This window comes from Panthera onca, chromosome A2 (assembly GCF_046562875.1).
Source record: "Panthera onca isolate mPanOnc1 chromosome A2, mPanOnc1 haplotype 2, whole genome shotgun sequence".
NCBI classification, from domain to species: domain Eukaryota; kingdom Metazoa; phylum Chordata; class Mammalia; order Carnivora; family Felidae; genus Panthera; species Panthera onca.
This window is the reverse complement of record NC_138340.1, coordinates 145,044,191-145,062,163: the sequence shown is the minus strand read 5'-3', so window position 1 is coordinate 145,062,163 and position 17,973 is coordinate 145,044,191. Positions and strand designations below refer to the sequence as shown.

The following is a 17,973-nucleotide window of genomic DNA, read 5'->3' as shown; positions in this document are numbered from 1 at the left end:
GTTTACACTGATTTTAATGGATTTTTGGAAGGGACCTATGGGCAAACAGATGTGTTCAGTCAGCTTAATAATGTTAAACAAATCCCTGCATTAGTTCTTGAATTTCATCAAAACCTTATTCAGTTGACTGGCTCCTACTTTTTCTTTATTAGGTCTTGTCTTTACTTCTTTCTAATTTGGATTACAGGGTCTATCATTCTAGTCCTTTTCTTTTTTTTTTTTTTTTTTTAAAGTTGGCAACTCTATATTGGTCACCAACATTTTATTTTATTTTATTTTTAATTTTTTTTTAATGTTTATTTATTTTTGAGACAGCGAGAGACAGAGCATGAACGGGGGAGGGGCAGAGAGAGAGGGAGACACAGAATTGGAAGCAGGCTCCAGGCTCTGAGCCATCAGCCCAGAGCCCGATGCGGGGCTCGAACTCACAGACCGCGAGATCGTGACCTGAGCTGAAGTCGGACGCTTAACCGACTGAGCCACCCAGGCGCCCCTAGTCATTTTCTTAAATATACTATAATATCAATTCTTCACTTCTCATTTTTGGTAAAACTTTAGCATAGTTGTAATCAACTGCTTCTCCCTTTTCCTGTCAGCTCTAGGTGCTCTGCATCTCATTTTCTGAATTCTTAGGAACCTTGATCTTTTGGTTACCCTCTCACTTGCATCTTCGTTCAGACTCCCTCTTTACTGGGCCCTTCCCATCAGCATTCATACAGCTGTAATATTTCCAATAGTAAGCAAATGGTTTTGAGGGGGTGGTGGTAGAGAATGCCACCTTTGTCCAATTTTGTGATTTCTTTGATTCTTTTACTACGTCTATGCTGTTACTCTTTCCCAATCTTGTCTTATTTTATTTTACTTATTTTTTTAAGATTTTATTTATTTATTTTTTTTTAAGTAATGCCCACACCCATGATGGGGCTTGAATTTACAACTCCAAAATCAAGAGTCGCATGCTCTACCAACCGAGCCAGCCAGGCACCCTCGCAATCTTGTCTTCAAATGAAGAAACTAACCTATCTTTTCAAACCCCATCCTAAATTCTTTCTCCTTGAAGTCTTTTTTTTTTTTTAAGTTTTTTTTTTTTTTTTTAAAGTTTATTTTGAGAGAGGGTGGAGCGTGTGGGGAGGCACACTGTCCGCACAGAGCCCGATGTGGGGGCTTGAACTCATGGAGTGTGAGATCATGACCTGAGCCAAAGTTGGAAGCTTAACCGACTGAGCCACTCAGGCGCCCCAGTTGAGGGAATAACTTAATGGTTATTAAATAAGCAGTGATCAAGATGACTGACAGATTCTTAAAAATGTGTGTTGAATGAATAGCTGCTTGTAGGCATCTCCAAAGGGATACTTGGATATCTGAAATTTGTCTTTATGAATTTCATTTATTTTTGCTGCCTCTCTACCATACCTATGGGTAATTGAAAATAAACATTATTATTCAGTGTCCTATGATGCTCTGCTTTCAGTCTTTTTATCCTTTATTTAAAAAACAAATTTATCTTTGTGAGATAAATTTGTATCACCCTCATTTATTAATTGTTATTTATTTCTTAAATATTTATTTGGAGAGAGAGTGTGGTTGGGACGGGAGTGGCAGAGAGGGAATCCAGAGCAGGCTCCAGGCTGTCAGTGCAGAGCCTGTTGTGGGGCTCCATCTCATGAACTGAGAGGTCATGACCTGAGCCAAAATCAAGAGTGGGACGCTCAACCAACTGAGCCACCCAAGTGCCCCTCCAGTGTATTTTTAAAAAGGTTATTTTGAGACAGATTTTAAAGGAAGCCTATCTTATCAGTGAACTGTTCTGAACACTTTGTTTACCTCTGGTAACCCAAATCAGTAGACAGCGTAGAAAGCAATGGAAGGAAAGACCATCTCTTTATATGGCTAATGAATGATGCTATGCATTTGTTTTAAGTTTGTAATTTAGATTATAGACTACTTTTACAAATACAATCTGTGGGTCAGAGGTTACCTCAAAAATTTTAGTCTGGAAACTGAAAAGGAATGACGAAATCATAAAAAGGATAAGTCAAATCATGCTCTGATGGACTATGTTGACATTGTCATGTTTGGTTTATCACATATCCTTGGGAATTTTCTTCTACATATCATATCAGGAAAGTCAGGGATCATGGAATTTCAGTTTCAAATTTCTTAGTTTTCGTTTTTGGAATTTGTTGATTGTTTAGCCTAGTTCAAAAAACCAGTGTTTTGGTTTTCCTTTTAGCAGTTGCAGTTATTGAGCTGACATCTAAAAATCTGGGTTTTTTTTTTAATGCTTTTGTTCTCATCCTCCAATTAAGTGACTCTTGTAACATGCTTTTGAAAGAAAAACCTTCTAGAAAAGAGAAAATGTTCATCTACAAATTCTGTGGATCAGTAAATTCAATGAACATAGGACTACTCTCTGCCTTGCCTTGCTGGAAACTAGAAAAACATAAATGATAAAAACTAGAGACCTTTATTCCAGAGTTGACCAATTTGGCTGTGTCATCTAATATGGTAGCCATTAGCCAGATGGCTATTGTGGCTACTTAAATTAAAATTAAATAAAAGTTAAAATCAGTTCCTTATTTGCCACATTCCAAGTCTTGGACCTTGCAGATATAGACATTTCATGTCTTTGGTGTACTGGAGCCTGTGAATGAGCATTTGTGATGGTATTTATGTTGGCATGGTAGTCTGTTATCTGGTGGCATTCGTCCATGTTTGGATTAGTTTAATTTTTGTCTTCCCAGGCCTTGCACTAGAGTTGGTGGTGTGATTCAGGATGTAAAATTATCAGGGCAGTGCTGTATATTCTAATTATAACACAGGTTTCTTCCAAAGCTTTACAGATATTCCTTCAGCATTTTTTTTTTCACGTTGTTTGCACTGATGTTTATCAGGGAAATGGAAAATAGATGGTATAGATTTTTTTTATTGTAAAATATTCATAGCATAAATAACCATTTTTAAGTATAAAGTTTGGTGGCATTAAGTACTTTCCTGTTGTGCAGCTGTTACCACCACCCATCTCTAGAACTTTTCATCTTCCTAGACTAAAACTCTATCTATAAACTGTAATTCTCCTTTCCCTCAACTCCAGCCCCTGGCAACACCATTCTTTTTGTCTCCATGAATTCGACTATTTCAGGTACCTTATATAAGTAGAATCTTACACTGTTGTACTTTTTGTGTTTTGTTTATTTCACTTCACATAATATCTTTAATGTTTGTTCTGGTTGTAGGTTGTGTCAGTTTCATTCCTTTTTTCAAATTGCAGTGAAATATACGTAACATAAGATCCACTGTTTAACCATTTTATTTATTTATTAAAAAAATTTTTTTTGACATTTATTTATTTTTGAGAGAGACAGGGCATGAATGGGGGAGGAGCAGAGAGAGAGAGAGAGAGAGAGAGGGAGACACAGAATCCAAAGCAGGCTCCAGGCTCTGAGCTGTCAACACAGAGCCCGATGTGCGGCTTGAACTCATAAGCTGTGAGATCATGACCTAAACCGAAGTCGGATGCCCAACCGACTGACCCACCCAGGCGCCCCTACCGTTTAACCATTTTAAAGTGTACAGTTCAGTGGGTTTAAGTATATTAATGTTGTGCATCCATCACCAACATCCATCTCTAGACTTTCCTCTTGTAAAACTGAAACTCTGGTTATTAAAGTTAACTGCCAATTTTCCCCTCCCTCCACCCCTAGCTTCTAGCAACCTGCTTTCTGTCTCTGAATTTCACTACCCTAGGTACTTCATATGAATGGAATCATACAGTATTTGAACTTTTGTGACTGACTTATTCACTTAGCATAGTGTCCTCAGGGTTCATCCATGGTGTATCATGTGTCAGAATTTCATCCTCTTTTAAGTTTGTATAATAATGTATCATCCTCTTTTAAGACTGTATAATAACGTATGTACCACATTTTGTTTATCCACTTATCTATCCATGAAAACTGGGTTGCTTCCACCTTTTGGCTATTGCGAGTGGGTTTGTTTGTTTGTTTGTTGGTTTGTTTTTGAGGAACCGCCATACTGTTTTCCAGATTTTATAGAATTTTAAGCTCTGTTGAATTTATAAGCATTTAATTCATAGGAGGTTGAGATTGCTCAGATTATCACTCCTGTATTTTTCTAGCTTGCACTCAGGTACTGAAATACTACCAGAGTGTTTTACTGCTGTACAAGTGAAGTCTCAGAAGCTTTATTTGTCTTTAATTGGAAATTCATAGTGTGGCTAAAGGGGATAATTTTGTAGTGTTTGACGTGCAGAACTCCTTAAAAATACTGACTTAGGGGCACCTGGGTGGCTCAGTCAAGCGTCGGACTTCAGCTCAGGTCATGATCTTGAGGTTTGTGGGTTTGAGCCCCGCGCCTCGTCAGGCTCTGTGCTGACAAGTCAGAGCCTGGAGCCTGCTTCAGATTCTGTGTCTCCCCTCTCTTTTCTGCCCCTCCCTCACTCGTGCTCAAAAATAATAAACATAAAAAAAGAGAAAAGTCACTTAAAAATACTGACTTAATTTTCCTTTCTTGTAGAGTTTCTAAAATGACAATATTATGAAACATATATTATTTTCCTTTGGTGAGAAATTTTCTGTTAATGGAGTTTACATTGTTTTTTTACCTATTTTTTTTCCTCAAGCCCATAGCCCATTTCTTTTCAGTTTTTCCTCTGTGTTCATTGTTTCCTTGTATTTTGTCTCAGCCATAGTATAATCCTATTTAAGTAGCCCCCAAACAGAAGAATATACTTTGAATGAGACCTGAAAATATACATGTTTTTTATATAAGGATTCAGAGTTTTTTAACACTCCAGTGCATTTTTTTTTAAACAGTACTTTAAGCTAGACATTTCATATTCCTATAAGTTTGAAAAAGTTGAATCTTAAGCACGTTGTTAACATATTGCTTAATATGTCTGATGATATTCTCATTCTTCTGGTTTAGATGAGTTGTTATAAAACTTGTTCAGATGGGCAGCAATAGGGACCAGCGATAAAAGGAAATACACTTTTTCTATTTTTGGCTTTCAGGAAGTACTGACATCGGCTTTGCTTCAAATGGTTTCAAGCTTGGCATTTTCTACTTTTAATGTAGGGCTGCCTGGTATAATTAGTAAGGCCCACAGCAAGGTGATTACCAATGCATACTTCGGTCACTCCCAACCCAAGGTGATTTTATGGATCCAGATTTATCTTTTTTCAGGGCCATTCTTGAAGCTAAATTTCACATACATAGGTTATTAAGGATTTTAAAGTTGGATAGGGATTTTTTACTCTTGTCATGAAAACATCTCGGCAAGATTTCTCAGTACCATATTATACATGACTGACAGCCACAGTAGCACAAATTTGAGCCAAGTTTCATTTGGCAGAGTTTATTACGACTGAGGATTGTTTGAAAATGCTTGTCCCAGAAACACGGGGATATCATCCGAAATGGAGGAGACCACAGGGTGCAGTCTTGTCATTTGATCTTACGGATTCCTTTCATTGAAATCAAGATGGAACAGTGCATATGGGTGCTAGTCTAAAAGCTGACTTAAAAGTGGGTATTTCTTATGGAATTTGAATAGCTTATGTTTTTGTTTGTTTGTTTTTGTTGTTTTTTGCTTATGATTTTTTAAAGAATTATTTTTAGCTTGGAATCTCTTCCCTCCCATAAGAGAAATAATATCTCCCTTTTAATTATTTACTCAGTCATTATAGAGATGGCTGTCAAAATGTAAGTTGGCTGAATTTGTCTCTAAATGAGCCTTTTTGCTTCTAAAAAAGTTATTTATGCACACAAGAGTATTCTGTGGGTCTGGGAGCTTGCTAGGGGCTTTATATGACTATTTTTCATTTACACTCCTTTTGGAGCTGGGGGTTGTGTACTCATCACTGCTGTGATGAAGGTATTAGCTAAGTTCATTTCATCATGGGTTTTGCATTTCAGGCCGTCTTACAAAACAAGTTATTTTGAAAAATATAATTTTTAGGTAGTAATCTTTTTAGCCCATAGTTTGAGTTTTTCATAATACCCCCTTCAAACCATTTTCTTTCCCTGCTGTCTTAGAAAACCATCAGAAGGTATCTTGTGACAGACCCAGCAGTTTGTCCTAAATTTGTAAAATTCTCATAAAAGATTAGGTACAAAAACTTAAGATAGTTGACCGAGTTAAAAAGTTATTTTCTCTGTTTCAGGTAAATTAGACTTATTCTTTTTTTTACCTGTCTCATGAGAATGATTTTTTTTTCTTGATCTGGGAAATTCTGGTTTTCTAGCTCTATGCCACATTGCTATAGGACATGTGCCTAAAATGTGTTCTTTGATAGGTTTTTTTGTTTTTGTTTTGTTCTTTTCACTCTACTCTTAGTCTCCCCCTCCCTCAATATACTGTAAATCTTTAAAAGTCTTTATTTAATAAATATATTATTCACTAATTGAAATGCTTAAAAAAGTACAGCAACCTGACACTTTTATGTTACTTTTCAAATTTCACTGAAATATTTGTATTTACAGAATTTCATTTTCCATTTGCCAGGGCTCTTCTGTCCTCAGTGAAGTATTTTAAGTAATTCTGCTTAATTTGAGGAGTTTTTTGTAGGATTAACTAGCAGCTCTAATCCACTTCTAATTCTTGGCAGCTAAGGAATCCTTAGGCTTCCATCTGGGTGTGTGCTTGCATTGTTGACCGCCCGCCAGCTCAGTGGTTTAGGTGGATTCTCGGCAGTTTTAGAACTGTTGGTATAGAAGTGAGTCTTGGAGCAACAGAGCATCATTAAAGAAAGGAAAGGGCAAGTACTATTAGGATCTGCTGTGAAGCGTAATGAAAGACTTAGAGTATGTTAGTGAAAGGATTGCTGGGCCATAGCCTGCTTCATTCATATTCATCACATAGTCATGGAAATATCTTTGAAAAGACTGATACACAGGCCTGTTCTGCTACTGCTATGTGAAATGGAAGATTGGAATTAGATGCTTAAATGGAAAATGTTCTCTTGTTGCAGCCTCTTTGAAATGTGCTGCTGGTGGGAGCTGCAGCTTCCTCCTGCTGACTCTGAGCCCCAGGCTTCGGTTGAGATGGTCCTTTCAGAAATGTGGAGCTTAGTCCAAGCCTGGATTTCAGTGGGTAGCACCTGGCATCTGTGGCTAGAAAGTCCCATGAAGTGTAAGTGCTTTATTCTCTCCTTGTCAAGAATCCCTTTTCCTTCCTTCCTTCCTTCCTTCCTTCCTTCCTTCCTTCCTTCTCTTCCTTCTTCAGCCTTAGCAGAGGGGAAGTACAATGAGCAGTGCACTATAGTGTCTAGGATATCAGGATTTAGATGCATTTTCTTTATGATTCAGTGACCAAAACAAGATTACTTGTTTGGGGATGCCGACAATGCTGAAACTCCTAGAATTCAAAAGAAAGTGATAAATTATGACCCCTTAATCTATAGTACTGACAGTATCATCCCAGGTAATTTTTCATTGATAGTTTACTTAGTAGCCATGATATTTAAGTTTGCCAGGTTTCTTTAGAGGTTACTCTTGTATTTTATTCTTATTCCAAAAGACAAATAGTTGAAAAGAGAGGCACATTTGACCAGTGGGTGAAGCAGCTTGACGATAAGAGTGGTTGAAATGAGAAGACAGCTCTCTTGCTTTGGTTCTACCAGATGTATTTGCACAAAGAGCAATTTGGGAATTTTTCAAAGACCAGTTTCTCATAGAAGTGTCCTAGGAAATTCATATAGCTGCCATCTATATTTTAGTTAAAAAACAAAAAAAAAAAAAACCAAGATAATTACATAATGAGCATGAAAAGATATAAGTTTTATATTTGATTTAGTTGCTTCAGTGCTGTTCTCTTTTTTCCTATTTCAGAAATACTGGTAATATTTTAAAGTACACTCATTTCAGAAGACTCCCATTTTAGGGAGATTTTAAGGTTCTCTTCACTGACGTTTTTCTGAAAATTCTAAATCTTCAGATTTTAGCTAGGAAATTATTGAGCTTCTTTTCATTGCTAAAACAAAATATATGTTTAAAACAAAACAAAACCAAGGCTCCATCTGGGCAAGGCAAGTGAAGTTCTACAAGTGAAGATTCTGAATGAAAAACATCTCATCCTCTCAGGGTCTTTGTTTTCTTTATCTGTAAAGAACTGATTTGCTTGTTCTCTGTTGCTCTTTCTTTCTAAACATTTTGGATTCTGTTCTTAGAGCTGACTGCCCATCCAGTAAGTATCTAGCTACCTAGTAAAAGGATGGGCTTTTTCGTTTGGGAAAACAAAGAGGTGTTAAGGACTTAGGAGATGATGGTGTTGTGTCGTTTCACTTTATATTTAAAAATTTAATACATACTTTATTTAAAGTACCTCTTAGGGCCAGAGTATTCTGAGAGATGTAGATACAGTTAAGGTCTTTCTTTACCTTTGAAGAGCTTACAGCCTATTAGAAAAGATGAACGGTGGCCTAAGTAATTACAGTACAAAGTTCTACAGTTGAGCTGTTACAGAGCCAATGTAAATGGATTTCTGCCTCCAGTGTTTTTTCCTTATCTCTGTCTTTCAGGAGTTTGAATGTGATGTGTTCAGTGTTTATTTGTGTGGGGGAACAGGGGACGGGAATGTTCTCTGTTGCCCCAGTGTACCATACTCTTAGACAGTTGCAGTGCTGCCGTTTTCAGTGGTGGGTTGTCTCAGTGATCCTGGCCTCACCTGTGGAAGTCTGTCTCTGCCTTGCATCTGGCAGGTCTTGTGCAGGATACATTTTTTTGCCCCTCCCTCAGTCGTAGGAGACCTCCACGGTTGTGCATCAGGGATAGGTCTTAGCCTGTGCCCTGAGGGTGACAGGATTTGCTGTCCCCACGGAGTCTGAGGCGTTTGTTCAGTAGGGGAGGGGGAGGGTCTATCTAGTCAGCTTTTTGTGCCTTTTCTGCGGCTAAGGCTGTTCCTGTCCAGGATCATCCTGCCAAAGGAGTTCTCACCGGTCTTTTGCCCTAATGCCCAGTCTGTTCTGAGTTTCTGGGAGAGGTCTGTGCAGAGCAGCCTGTAGGTGGTTGTGACCCTTGTGCCTGTGAGCCCTAGGGATTTTGTATGTTCACATTAGCCCACACTCAGCATTCATCAATTTGTTCATAATTTTAGCAGAATTTTTATTACTTGGTTATCTGGTGCCCTGAGTGTCTTCCTCATATGTTCTGCCACAGATGATTCAGTGCTTGCCTCCTGTCTCCTTGGAGAGGCCTGTCTTTAGATTTCAGTCTACTTGGTTGCCTTGGGATCTCAGCTTTCTGATGCATTTTAAGAAAAGTTATTTTGTAGTTTATTTGCTTTCGTTTATTGTTAATGCAAAAGCAGTGTTCTTTCTGACTTTCTACTTCTTACATGGGTATAGAACTCCTCTCCGGTATTTGTATTCATATGTTTTAAGCCTCACAAGATGATATGCTTTATATAGTCAGTGTCCATAAAGATTTACTCTCATACTTAACCTTTCCCCTTACTTTTCATTTCTTCTATTTCCATGTTTACATCCAGAATTATTTTCCTATTCCATGAAGAACACCCTTTAGTATTTTCTTCTTTTTGGGTCTTTTGGTTATAAACTGTCTTCTTCTCCTTTATTTTTTTAAAAAAATTAATTTATTTTAGTTAGTTATTTAGTAAGTAAGAAAGGAAGCAAGCAAATAAGCGATTAAGCAATAGGCCCAACATCAGGCTTAAATTCACAACCTGGAGATCAAGAATCACATGCTTTACCAACTGAGTCAGTCAGGCTCCCCTTTTATCTTAATTTTGTTGCATTTTGGAGTTTTTTGCTGGGTACAGAATAACTGATGGGGGGTTATTTTCTTTCAGTACTTTGAAGATACTTGGTTCCCATTGTTTATGTTGATAAGTCAGTTATCAGTCTAATTGTTCTTTTAAAGGTAATACATCTTTTTTTCTGCCCTGTAGATTTTCCTCTTTGGCTTTTTAGGAGTGTTAAGATGTGCATAGGTCTGGTTTTTCTGTCATTAGGGTTTATAGAGCTTCTTAAGTCTGTGGGTTGGTGTCTCTGTCACTTTGGAAATTTCTTAGCCATTATCTTTAGTACTTCTGCCCCATTTTTTCTTTTCCTTCTAGGATTTCAATTATATGTATGTTAAACTTTTTCACTGTGTCCCACATGTCACTCGGATTCTTCCCATTTTTTACTGTTCATCTTTTTTGACTTTGTGCTTCCGTCTCGTTATTTTCTCTTGATCTATTTCTAGCATAGTAATCTTTTCTTCAGTTCTCTGATTGCTATTTTAACCCTTCCATTTGGTTTTTTTTTTTTTAATTTTTTTTTCAACGTTTATTTTATTTTTGGGACAGAGAGAGACAGAGCATGAACGGGGGAGGGACAGAGAGAGAGGGAGACACAGAATCGGAAACAGGCTCCAGGCTCCGAGCCATCAGCCCAGAGCCCGACGCGGGGCTCGAACTCACGGACCGTGAGATCGTGACCTGGCTGAAGTCGGACGCTTAACCGACTGCGCCACCCAGGTGCCCCCTTTCCATTTGGTTTTTAATTTTGGTTACTGTATTTTTCAGTTTTAGAATTTCTTTTTTTTTTTTATGTTTATTTATTTTTGAGAGAGAGAGAGAGAGAGAGCGCGAGCAGGGGAGGGGCAGAGAGAGAGGGGGAGACACAGAATCCAAAGCAGCTCCAGGCTCTCCGCCATCAGCACAGAGCCCTACCTGGGGCTCAAACTCATAAACCATGAGATCATGACCTGAGCCGAAGTTGGAAGCTTAACTGACTGAGCCACCTAGGTTCCCCTATTTGATTATTTTTTATAGATTTCATTTCTTAATGGAAATTTTCCAATTTGGCTTCTAATTCCTTGAGTATATTAAATAGCTACTTAATTTTTTTCAAACGATTTATTTTTAATTTTTTAAATGGTTTTTTAATTTTGAGAGAGAGTGAGAGAGTGAGATCTGGGGAGGGGTAGAGAGAGAGAGCAAGACACAGAAGCAGGCTCCAGGCTCCGAGCTGTCAGCTGAGAGCACAGAGCCCGGGGTGGGACTCAAACTTGTGAACTATGAGATTATAACCTGAGTTGAACTCAAACACTTAACTGACTGAGCCACCCAGGCATCCCCCCAAACTATTTATTTTGACAAGTTCATAACTTGAAAGAATTGTACAGTGAACACAGATAAACCCTTTTCCTCAATTTGACAGTGCTCCATTTGCTTCTCTCTGTCCTTCTGTGTATGTATCTTTTTAATCTTTCCTAAGTAAATTGAAGACCTTATAATGCTGTTCCCCTAAACAGTGACATTTATCTTGTCAGAACAAGGACATTTTTCTAAACTAAACTAAAACCATTGTTACGCTCTAGAAATTTAACTTTGGTATAATGGTATTATCTAATACATAGTCTATATTAAAATTTCCCAGTTGCTTTTAAAGTGTTTCTTTTTCTTTTTTTTTAATTTTATTTTTTCATTTTTTAAAGTTTATATCCAGATTAGTTAACATATAGTGCAACAATGATTTTAGGAATAGATTCCTTAGTTCCCCTTACCCATTTAGTCCATCCCCCCTCCCACAACTCCTCCAGTAACCCTCAGTTCTCCATATTTATGAATCTCTTCTGTTTTGTCCCTCTCCCTGTTTTTATATTATTTTTGTTTCCCTTCCCATATGTTCATCTGTTTTGTCTCTTAAAGTCCTCATATGAGTCAAGTCATATGATTTTTGTCTTTCTCTAATTTCACTTAGCATAATACCCTCCAGTTCCATCCACATAGTTGCAAATGGCAAGATTTCGTTCTTTTTGATTGCCGAGTAATACTCCACTGTACATATACACCACATTTTTATCCATTCACCCATCGATGGACGTTTGGGCTCTTTCCATACTTTGGCTACTGTTGATAGTGCTGCTGTAAACATGGGGGTACATGTGTCCCTTCGAAACAGCACACCTGTATCCCTTGGATAAATGCCGAGTAGTGCAATTGCTGGGTCGTAGGGTAGTTCTAAAGTGTTTATTTTTCTAATCTAGGATTCATTCAAGGAAAATGCATTGCTTGTAGTTGGTCTTTTTAGTTCTTTGGGGTATTTTTGTTTGTCTTATGATAATGGCATTAAAAAACCAATCCAGGCTCGTTTTGTCTTTGTTTTTAATGTGCCCTGCTATTTGGATTTGTGTCGTCATTTTCTCATGGTTGCATTCAGGTGAAACAATTTTTGGAGGAATACTACATGGATGATAATTTATTGTTTTCAGTGAATCACATCAGGAGTAGCATAAAATCTGTTTGTTCCATTATTGGTGATATTAAATTTTGCCACTTCGTTTAAGGCATCCTAGTTGTTTTAGTCCATCTAGATATGTTATTTTCTATTGTCTGTTTCTTTTTCTTTTGTTGTTGTTACTAGTTTTGCTTTTATTTGATAGTGGATATATTGTTTATGAAAAGTTTAACAGATAATAAATGATGTTTTCCACTTGACATGAGTTCTTTTGCTTCTGGTGGATCTTTATAGTAGGGCCAAATCCCTTTAAGAAGAGATTGAGCAGATTCTAAACTGTTTGTTTGTTTCTTTCTTTCAGTGGGTAACAAAATTTACCATTTTAACTATTTATTTATTTTTTCCTTTGTACACAAACTGCATTCTATATTTCTATATAATTTCCACAAGTTGAGTGAGTTCTCATCTCATTTTTTTTAATGGTGCATACAGGTTTTTTTAAATTTAATTTATTTTTTAAATTTACATCCAAGTTAGCATATAGGGCAACAATGATTTCAGGAGTAGATTCCTTAGTGCCCCTTACCCCTTTAGCCCATCCCCCCTCCCACAATGCCTCCCGTAACCTCAGTTTGTTCTCCATATTTATGAGTCTCTTCTGTTTTGTCCCCCTCCCCTGTTTTTATATTATTTTTACTTCCCTTCCCTTATGTTCATCTATTTTGTATGTTAAAGTCCTCATATGAGTGAAGTCATATGATATTTGTCTTTCTCTAATTTCACTTAGCACCATTTTAACTTTTAAAGTACCCATTCAGTGGCATTAAATACATTCACATCAACGTATTACCATCACCACAATCCATCTCCAGAACTTTTTATCTTCTTCAACTGAAACTGTACTGAAAAAAACAGTAACTCTCATTATCTTCTCCTTTCAATGCCTGGCAATCAAAATTCTAACTTTGTCTATGAATTTGACTACTCTAGGTACTTCATATAAGTGGACTCTTACAATATTGGTCCTTTTGTGTCTGTAGCTTTTAATGGTACTTCCTTTTTAAGGCTGAATAATAATCCATTGTGTATATATGCCACATTTTGTTCATCTGTTCATCTGTCAGTTAGCATTTGAGTTTTCAATGTTGGCTATTTTGAAATATGCTGCTATGGGATGCCTGGGTGGCTCAGTCTGGTGACCCTCCGACTTTGGCTCAGGTCATGATCTCGTGGTTTGTGAGTTTGAGCCTCACGTCGGGCTTGCTGCAGTCAGCCTGTCAGTGCAGAGCCTGCTTTGGATCATTTGTCCCTCTCTCTCTCTGCTCCTCCCTCACTTTCTGTCTCAAAAAATAAATTGAAATATGCTACTACGAACATTGGTGTGTTAATATCTGAGTCCCTACTTCCCATTGTTTGGGGCATATACTCAGAAGCAGAATTGCTGGATCATATGGTAATTTTAAGTTTTTGAGGAACTGCCATGCTGTTTTCCATAGTGGCTGTACTATTTTAAATTCTTACCAGCAATGCACAGTTTGCCAGTTTCTCCACATCCAATACCATTTTGTTTTCTTGATAGTAGCTATCCTAATGAGAATGAAGTATCTCATTGTGGTTTTGATTTACATTTCCCTAATGAATAGTGATGTTGAACATTTTTTTATGTGGTTATTGGTCATTTGTGTGTCTTTTTGGAGAAGTGTCTATTCAGGCCTTTGCCCATTTTTTAATTGGGTTGTTTGAGGTTTTTTGTTGTAGGGATTCTTTATATATTCTGGATATGAACGTCTTATGAAATTTATCATTTGCATATATTTTCTCCCACTTGTGGGTGGCCTTTTCATATTTATCCTGTCTTTTGATAATAAGTAGAAATTTTAAATTTTGATATAGTCCAGTTTATCTTTTACTTTTGCTGCATGTGCTTTTGATCTGAGAATCATTGCCGAATCCAATATTCATGAAGCTTTTCCCCTATGTTTTCTGGTAAGAATTTTATAGTTTTATAAAAATATTTAGTTTGTGATCCTTTTGGGGTTAGTTTTTGTATATGATGTAAAATAAGGGTCCTGTTGTCCTTGTTGAAAATCATTTGACCAGATATGCAAGGATTTATTTCTGGGTTCTCTATTCTATTCTGTTGGTCTTGTGTCTGTCATATGCCAGTACTACACTTTTTTTTTTTTTTTTTAACGTTTGTTTATTTTGAGAGAGCATGCGAGCAGGGGAGGGTCAGAGAGAGGGAGAGAGTGTCCCAAGCAGCCTCCACAATGTCAGTGCAGAGCCCAGTGCAGGGCTCTCAGACCCACAAACCGTGAGATCACGCCTGAGCTGAAACCAAGAGTCAGATGCTCAACCTCCAGAGTCAGATGCTCAACCAACTGAGCCACCTAGGTGCCCCCAATACCATACTTTTTTTAATTGTGGCCAAAAACACATAACATGAATTTACCCTCCCAGCAGTTTCCAGGTATGTGGTATAATATTGTCAACCACATATACATTGTTGTATAATAGATCCCTTGAGCCCCACTCCCATTCTGCCTGACTGAAATTCTAGACATACTGAAAAATACCCCACCTCACCCTCCTTCTGGCCCTAATTTTGACTGCTTTAGATACCTCATATAAGTGGAATAATGCAGCATTTGCCTTTTTGTGACTTACTTGTTTAACATAATGTCCTCAAGGTTTATTCATGTTATAGCATGTAATGGTACTTCCTTATTTTTTTAAGACTGAATAATATGTCATTGCTAAGTATATACCACATTTTATTTATCCATTCATCTGTCAATTAACATTTGAGTTGTTTTCAACTTTTGGCTATTGTGAACAATGCTGCAGTGTACATGGGTGTGTAAATATCTTTCTAAGATATATATCCAGAAGTGGAGTGTTGGATCATATAGTAATTCTATTTTTAATTTTTGAGTAACCTCCATATTGTTTTCCATAGCATCTGTACTGTTTTATTTACATTTACTGTTGTATAACAGTGCACAAAGAGTTCTAGTATCTCCACATCTTCACCAACACTTATTTTCTGTTTGTTTGTTTTTTTCTTTTGATAGTGGCCATTTAGCAGGTGTGAAGTGATATCTAATTGTAGTTTGGATTTACATTTCCCTGATTACTAATGATGTCGAGCATCTTTTCATGTGTTTGCTGGTCATTATTATATTGTCTTTAAAGAAATGCCTTTTCAAGTCCATTTTAAAATTGGGTTATTTGGTTTATTTGTTTGGAGTTGTAGAAGTTCTTTATATATTCCTGACATTAACCCTTTATCAGATACATGGTTTGCAAATAGTCTCTCCCAATCCATAGGTTGCTTTTTCACTTTGTTGATTATTTCTTTTGCTATGCACAAGCTTCAAAGTGTGATATAGTCTCTTTTGTCTATTTTTACTTTTGTTTCCTTTGCTTTTAGTGTTATATCCGTGAAATCCTCATCAAAATAATTGTCATGAAGTTTTCCCCCTTATGTTTTCTTTGGGGAGTTACAGTTTTCAGGTCTTATATTTAGGTCTTAATTTAATGTATTTTGAGTTAATTTTGTACATGGGTCCACCTTCTTCCTTTTGTATATGGATGTCTACTTTTCCCAACTCTGCTTGTTGAAGAGATTCTCCTTTCCCCACTGTGCAGTTTTGGCACCCTTGTCGAAGATAATTTGACTATATTTGTGGGGGGTTATTTCTAGGCTCTTTGTTTATTCCATTGGTTTATCTGTATCTTTATGCCAGGACCATACTGTTTTGATTATTCTGGTTTTATAATAACTTTTGAAATTGGGAAATGTGAGACCTCCAACTTTGTTCTTTCTCAAGACTGTTTGGGCCCTCTGGGGGTCCTTTGAGATTCCGTGTAGATTTTCTGATGGATTTTTCATTTCTGCTAAAAAACATAATTGGGATTTTGATAGGGATTACATTGAATCTGTAGATGGCTTTGGATAGTATTGACAATAATAGTAAGTCTTCCAGTCCTTGCACACAGGATGTCTTTCCATTTATTGATGTTGTCTTTAATTTCTTTCAGCAGTGTTTTATAGTTTTCAATGTACAAAACAAGTCTCTTTGCCTTCTTTCTTCATTCCTGAGTATTCAGTTCTTTTCAGTGCTATTGTAAATGCAATTTTCTTAATTTCCTTTCCAACTTGTTCATTGTTAATGTATAAAAACTGATTTTGGGGTGTTGATTTTGTAGTTTCCAACTTCGCTGACTTCATTTATTAGTTCTAACAGGTTTTTGAGGAAGCTTCAGGGTTTTCTACATAGAAGATCATGCCATATGTGAGTAACCATCATTTTACCCCATCCTGTCTAATTTGAATACCTTTTATTTCTTTTTCTTGCTTAATTGCTTTGGCTGGAACTTCCAACACAATGCTGTGTTGAATTTACGTGGCAAAAGTGGGGATCCTTGTCTTGTTTCTGGTCTAAGAGTTTTGAAAAGCTGTCAGTGACCATTGAGTAAGATGTTCATTGTGGGTTTTTCATATATGGTTCTTTTGTATGTTGAGATAGTTTCCTTCTTTTCCTAGTTTGTTGAGTGTTAAGTTTTGACAGATGCTTTTTCTGCATCAATTGAGATGTTTATGTCTTTTTCTCCTTCATTCTTCATTCTTTGATTTTTGTATGTTGAACCACCTTGCATTCCTTGACTAAATCCCACTTGGTCGTGGTGGATAATCCTTTAATGTACTGTTGAATTTGGTTTGTTAGCATATTGCTGAGGTTTTTTGCATGAATATTTGTAAGGGATATTGGTCTGTAGTTTTTGGGTTTCTTTTTTTTAATGTTTATTTTTGAGAAACAGAGACTGTGCAAGTGGGAGAGGGGCAGAGAGAGAAAGGAATAGAGCTTCTGAAGTGGGCTCTGTGCTGACAGCAGACAGCCCAGCGTGAGACTCGAACTCACAAACCATAGAGATCATGTCATGAGCCAAAGTTGGACATTTAAACGATTGAGCCGCCCAGGTGCCCAGTCTAGTTTTCTTGTAATATCTTTGCCTTTAGTATCAGAGTAGTGCTCTCTTCATAAAATAAATTAGGAAGTATTCCCTCTTCTCTTCAGTATTTTGGAAGAGTTTGAGAAAAGTTGATTTTCCTTAAATGTTTGGTAGAATACACCAGTAAAGCCATCAGGCCCTGGGCTTTTCTTTATTGGAAGTTTTTTTTTTTTTTTTATTGGAAGATTTTTGATGACTTGGATTCAATCTTTTTATTAGTTATAGTAATATAGTCTATTTAGATTTTCTATTCCTTCTGGATTCAGTCTTGGTACATTGTATGTTTCTGGCAGTTTATCCATTTCATCTAGACTATCCAGTTTGTTGGTATATAGTTGTTCATAGTAACCCTTAAAATCTTAAAAAAAATTTTTTTTTAATGTTTATTTTTGAGAGAGAGAGAGAGAGAGCACATGAGCATGGGGGAGACAGAGACAGAATCCGAAACAGGCTCCATCCAGGCTCCGAGCTGTCATCACAGAACCCGATGCGGGACTTGAACCCATGAACCTTGAGATCTTGACCTGAGCCGGAGTCAGATGGTTAAGCTACTGAGCCACCCAGGCACCCCTCTTAAAATCTTTTTTTTAATTTCTGTAAAATTGGTGGTAATGTCCCCATTTTAATTTTATTTCTTTTTTCTTAGTTAACATAGATAAAGGTTTGTCCATTTTTTGGATCTTTTCAGAGAATCAAATCTTTGTTTTTCTATTCTCTATTTTGTTTATCTTTGCTCCAACTTTTATTCTTC

General features: G+C 36.9%; 1 protein-coding gene across 2 annotated transcripts in view; it reads left to right on the top strand.

Moving 5' to 3' along the window:
- The window catches only part of TNPO3 (transportin 3), a 75,675-nt gene that overhangs the window by 4,299 nt on the left and 53,403 nt on the right, over positions 1-17,973 (top strand). Inside the window, exon 2 of one of the 2 annotated variants that reach the window (XM_060633096.3) lies at positions 6,993-7,153. The exons of the other annotated variant lie outside the window; for it this stretch is intronic. The gene's annotated coding sequence lies outside the window, so the exon portion shown is untranslated. The remainder of the gene's footprint in view (positions 1-6,992; positions 7,154-17,973) is intronic. 2 annotated transcript variants of the gene reach the window in all.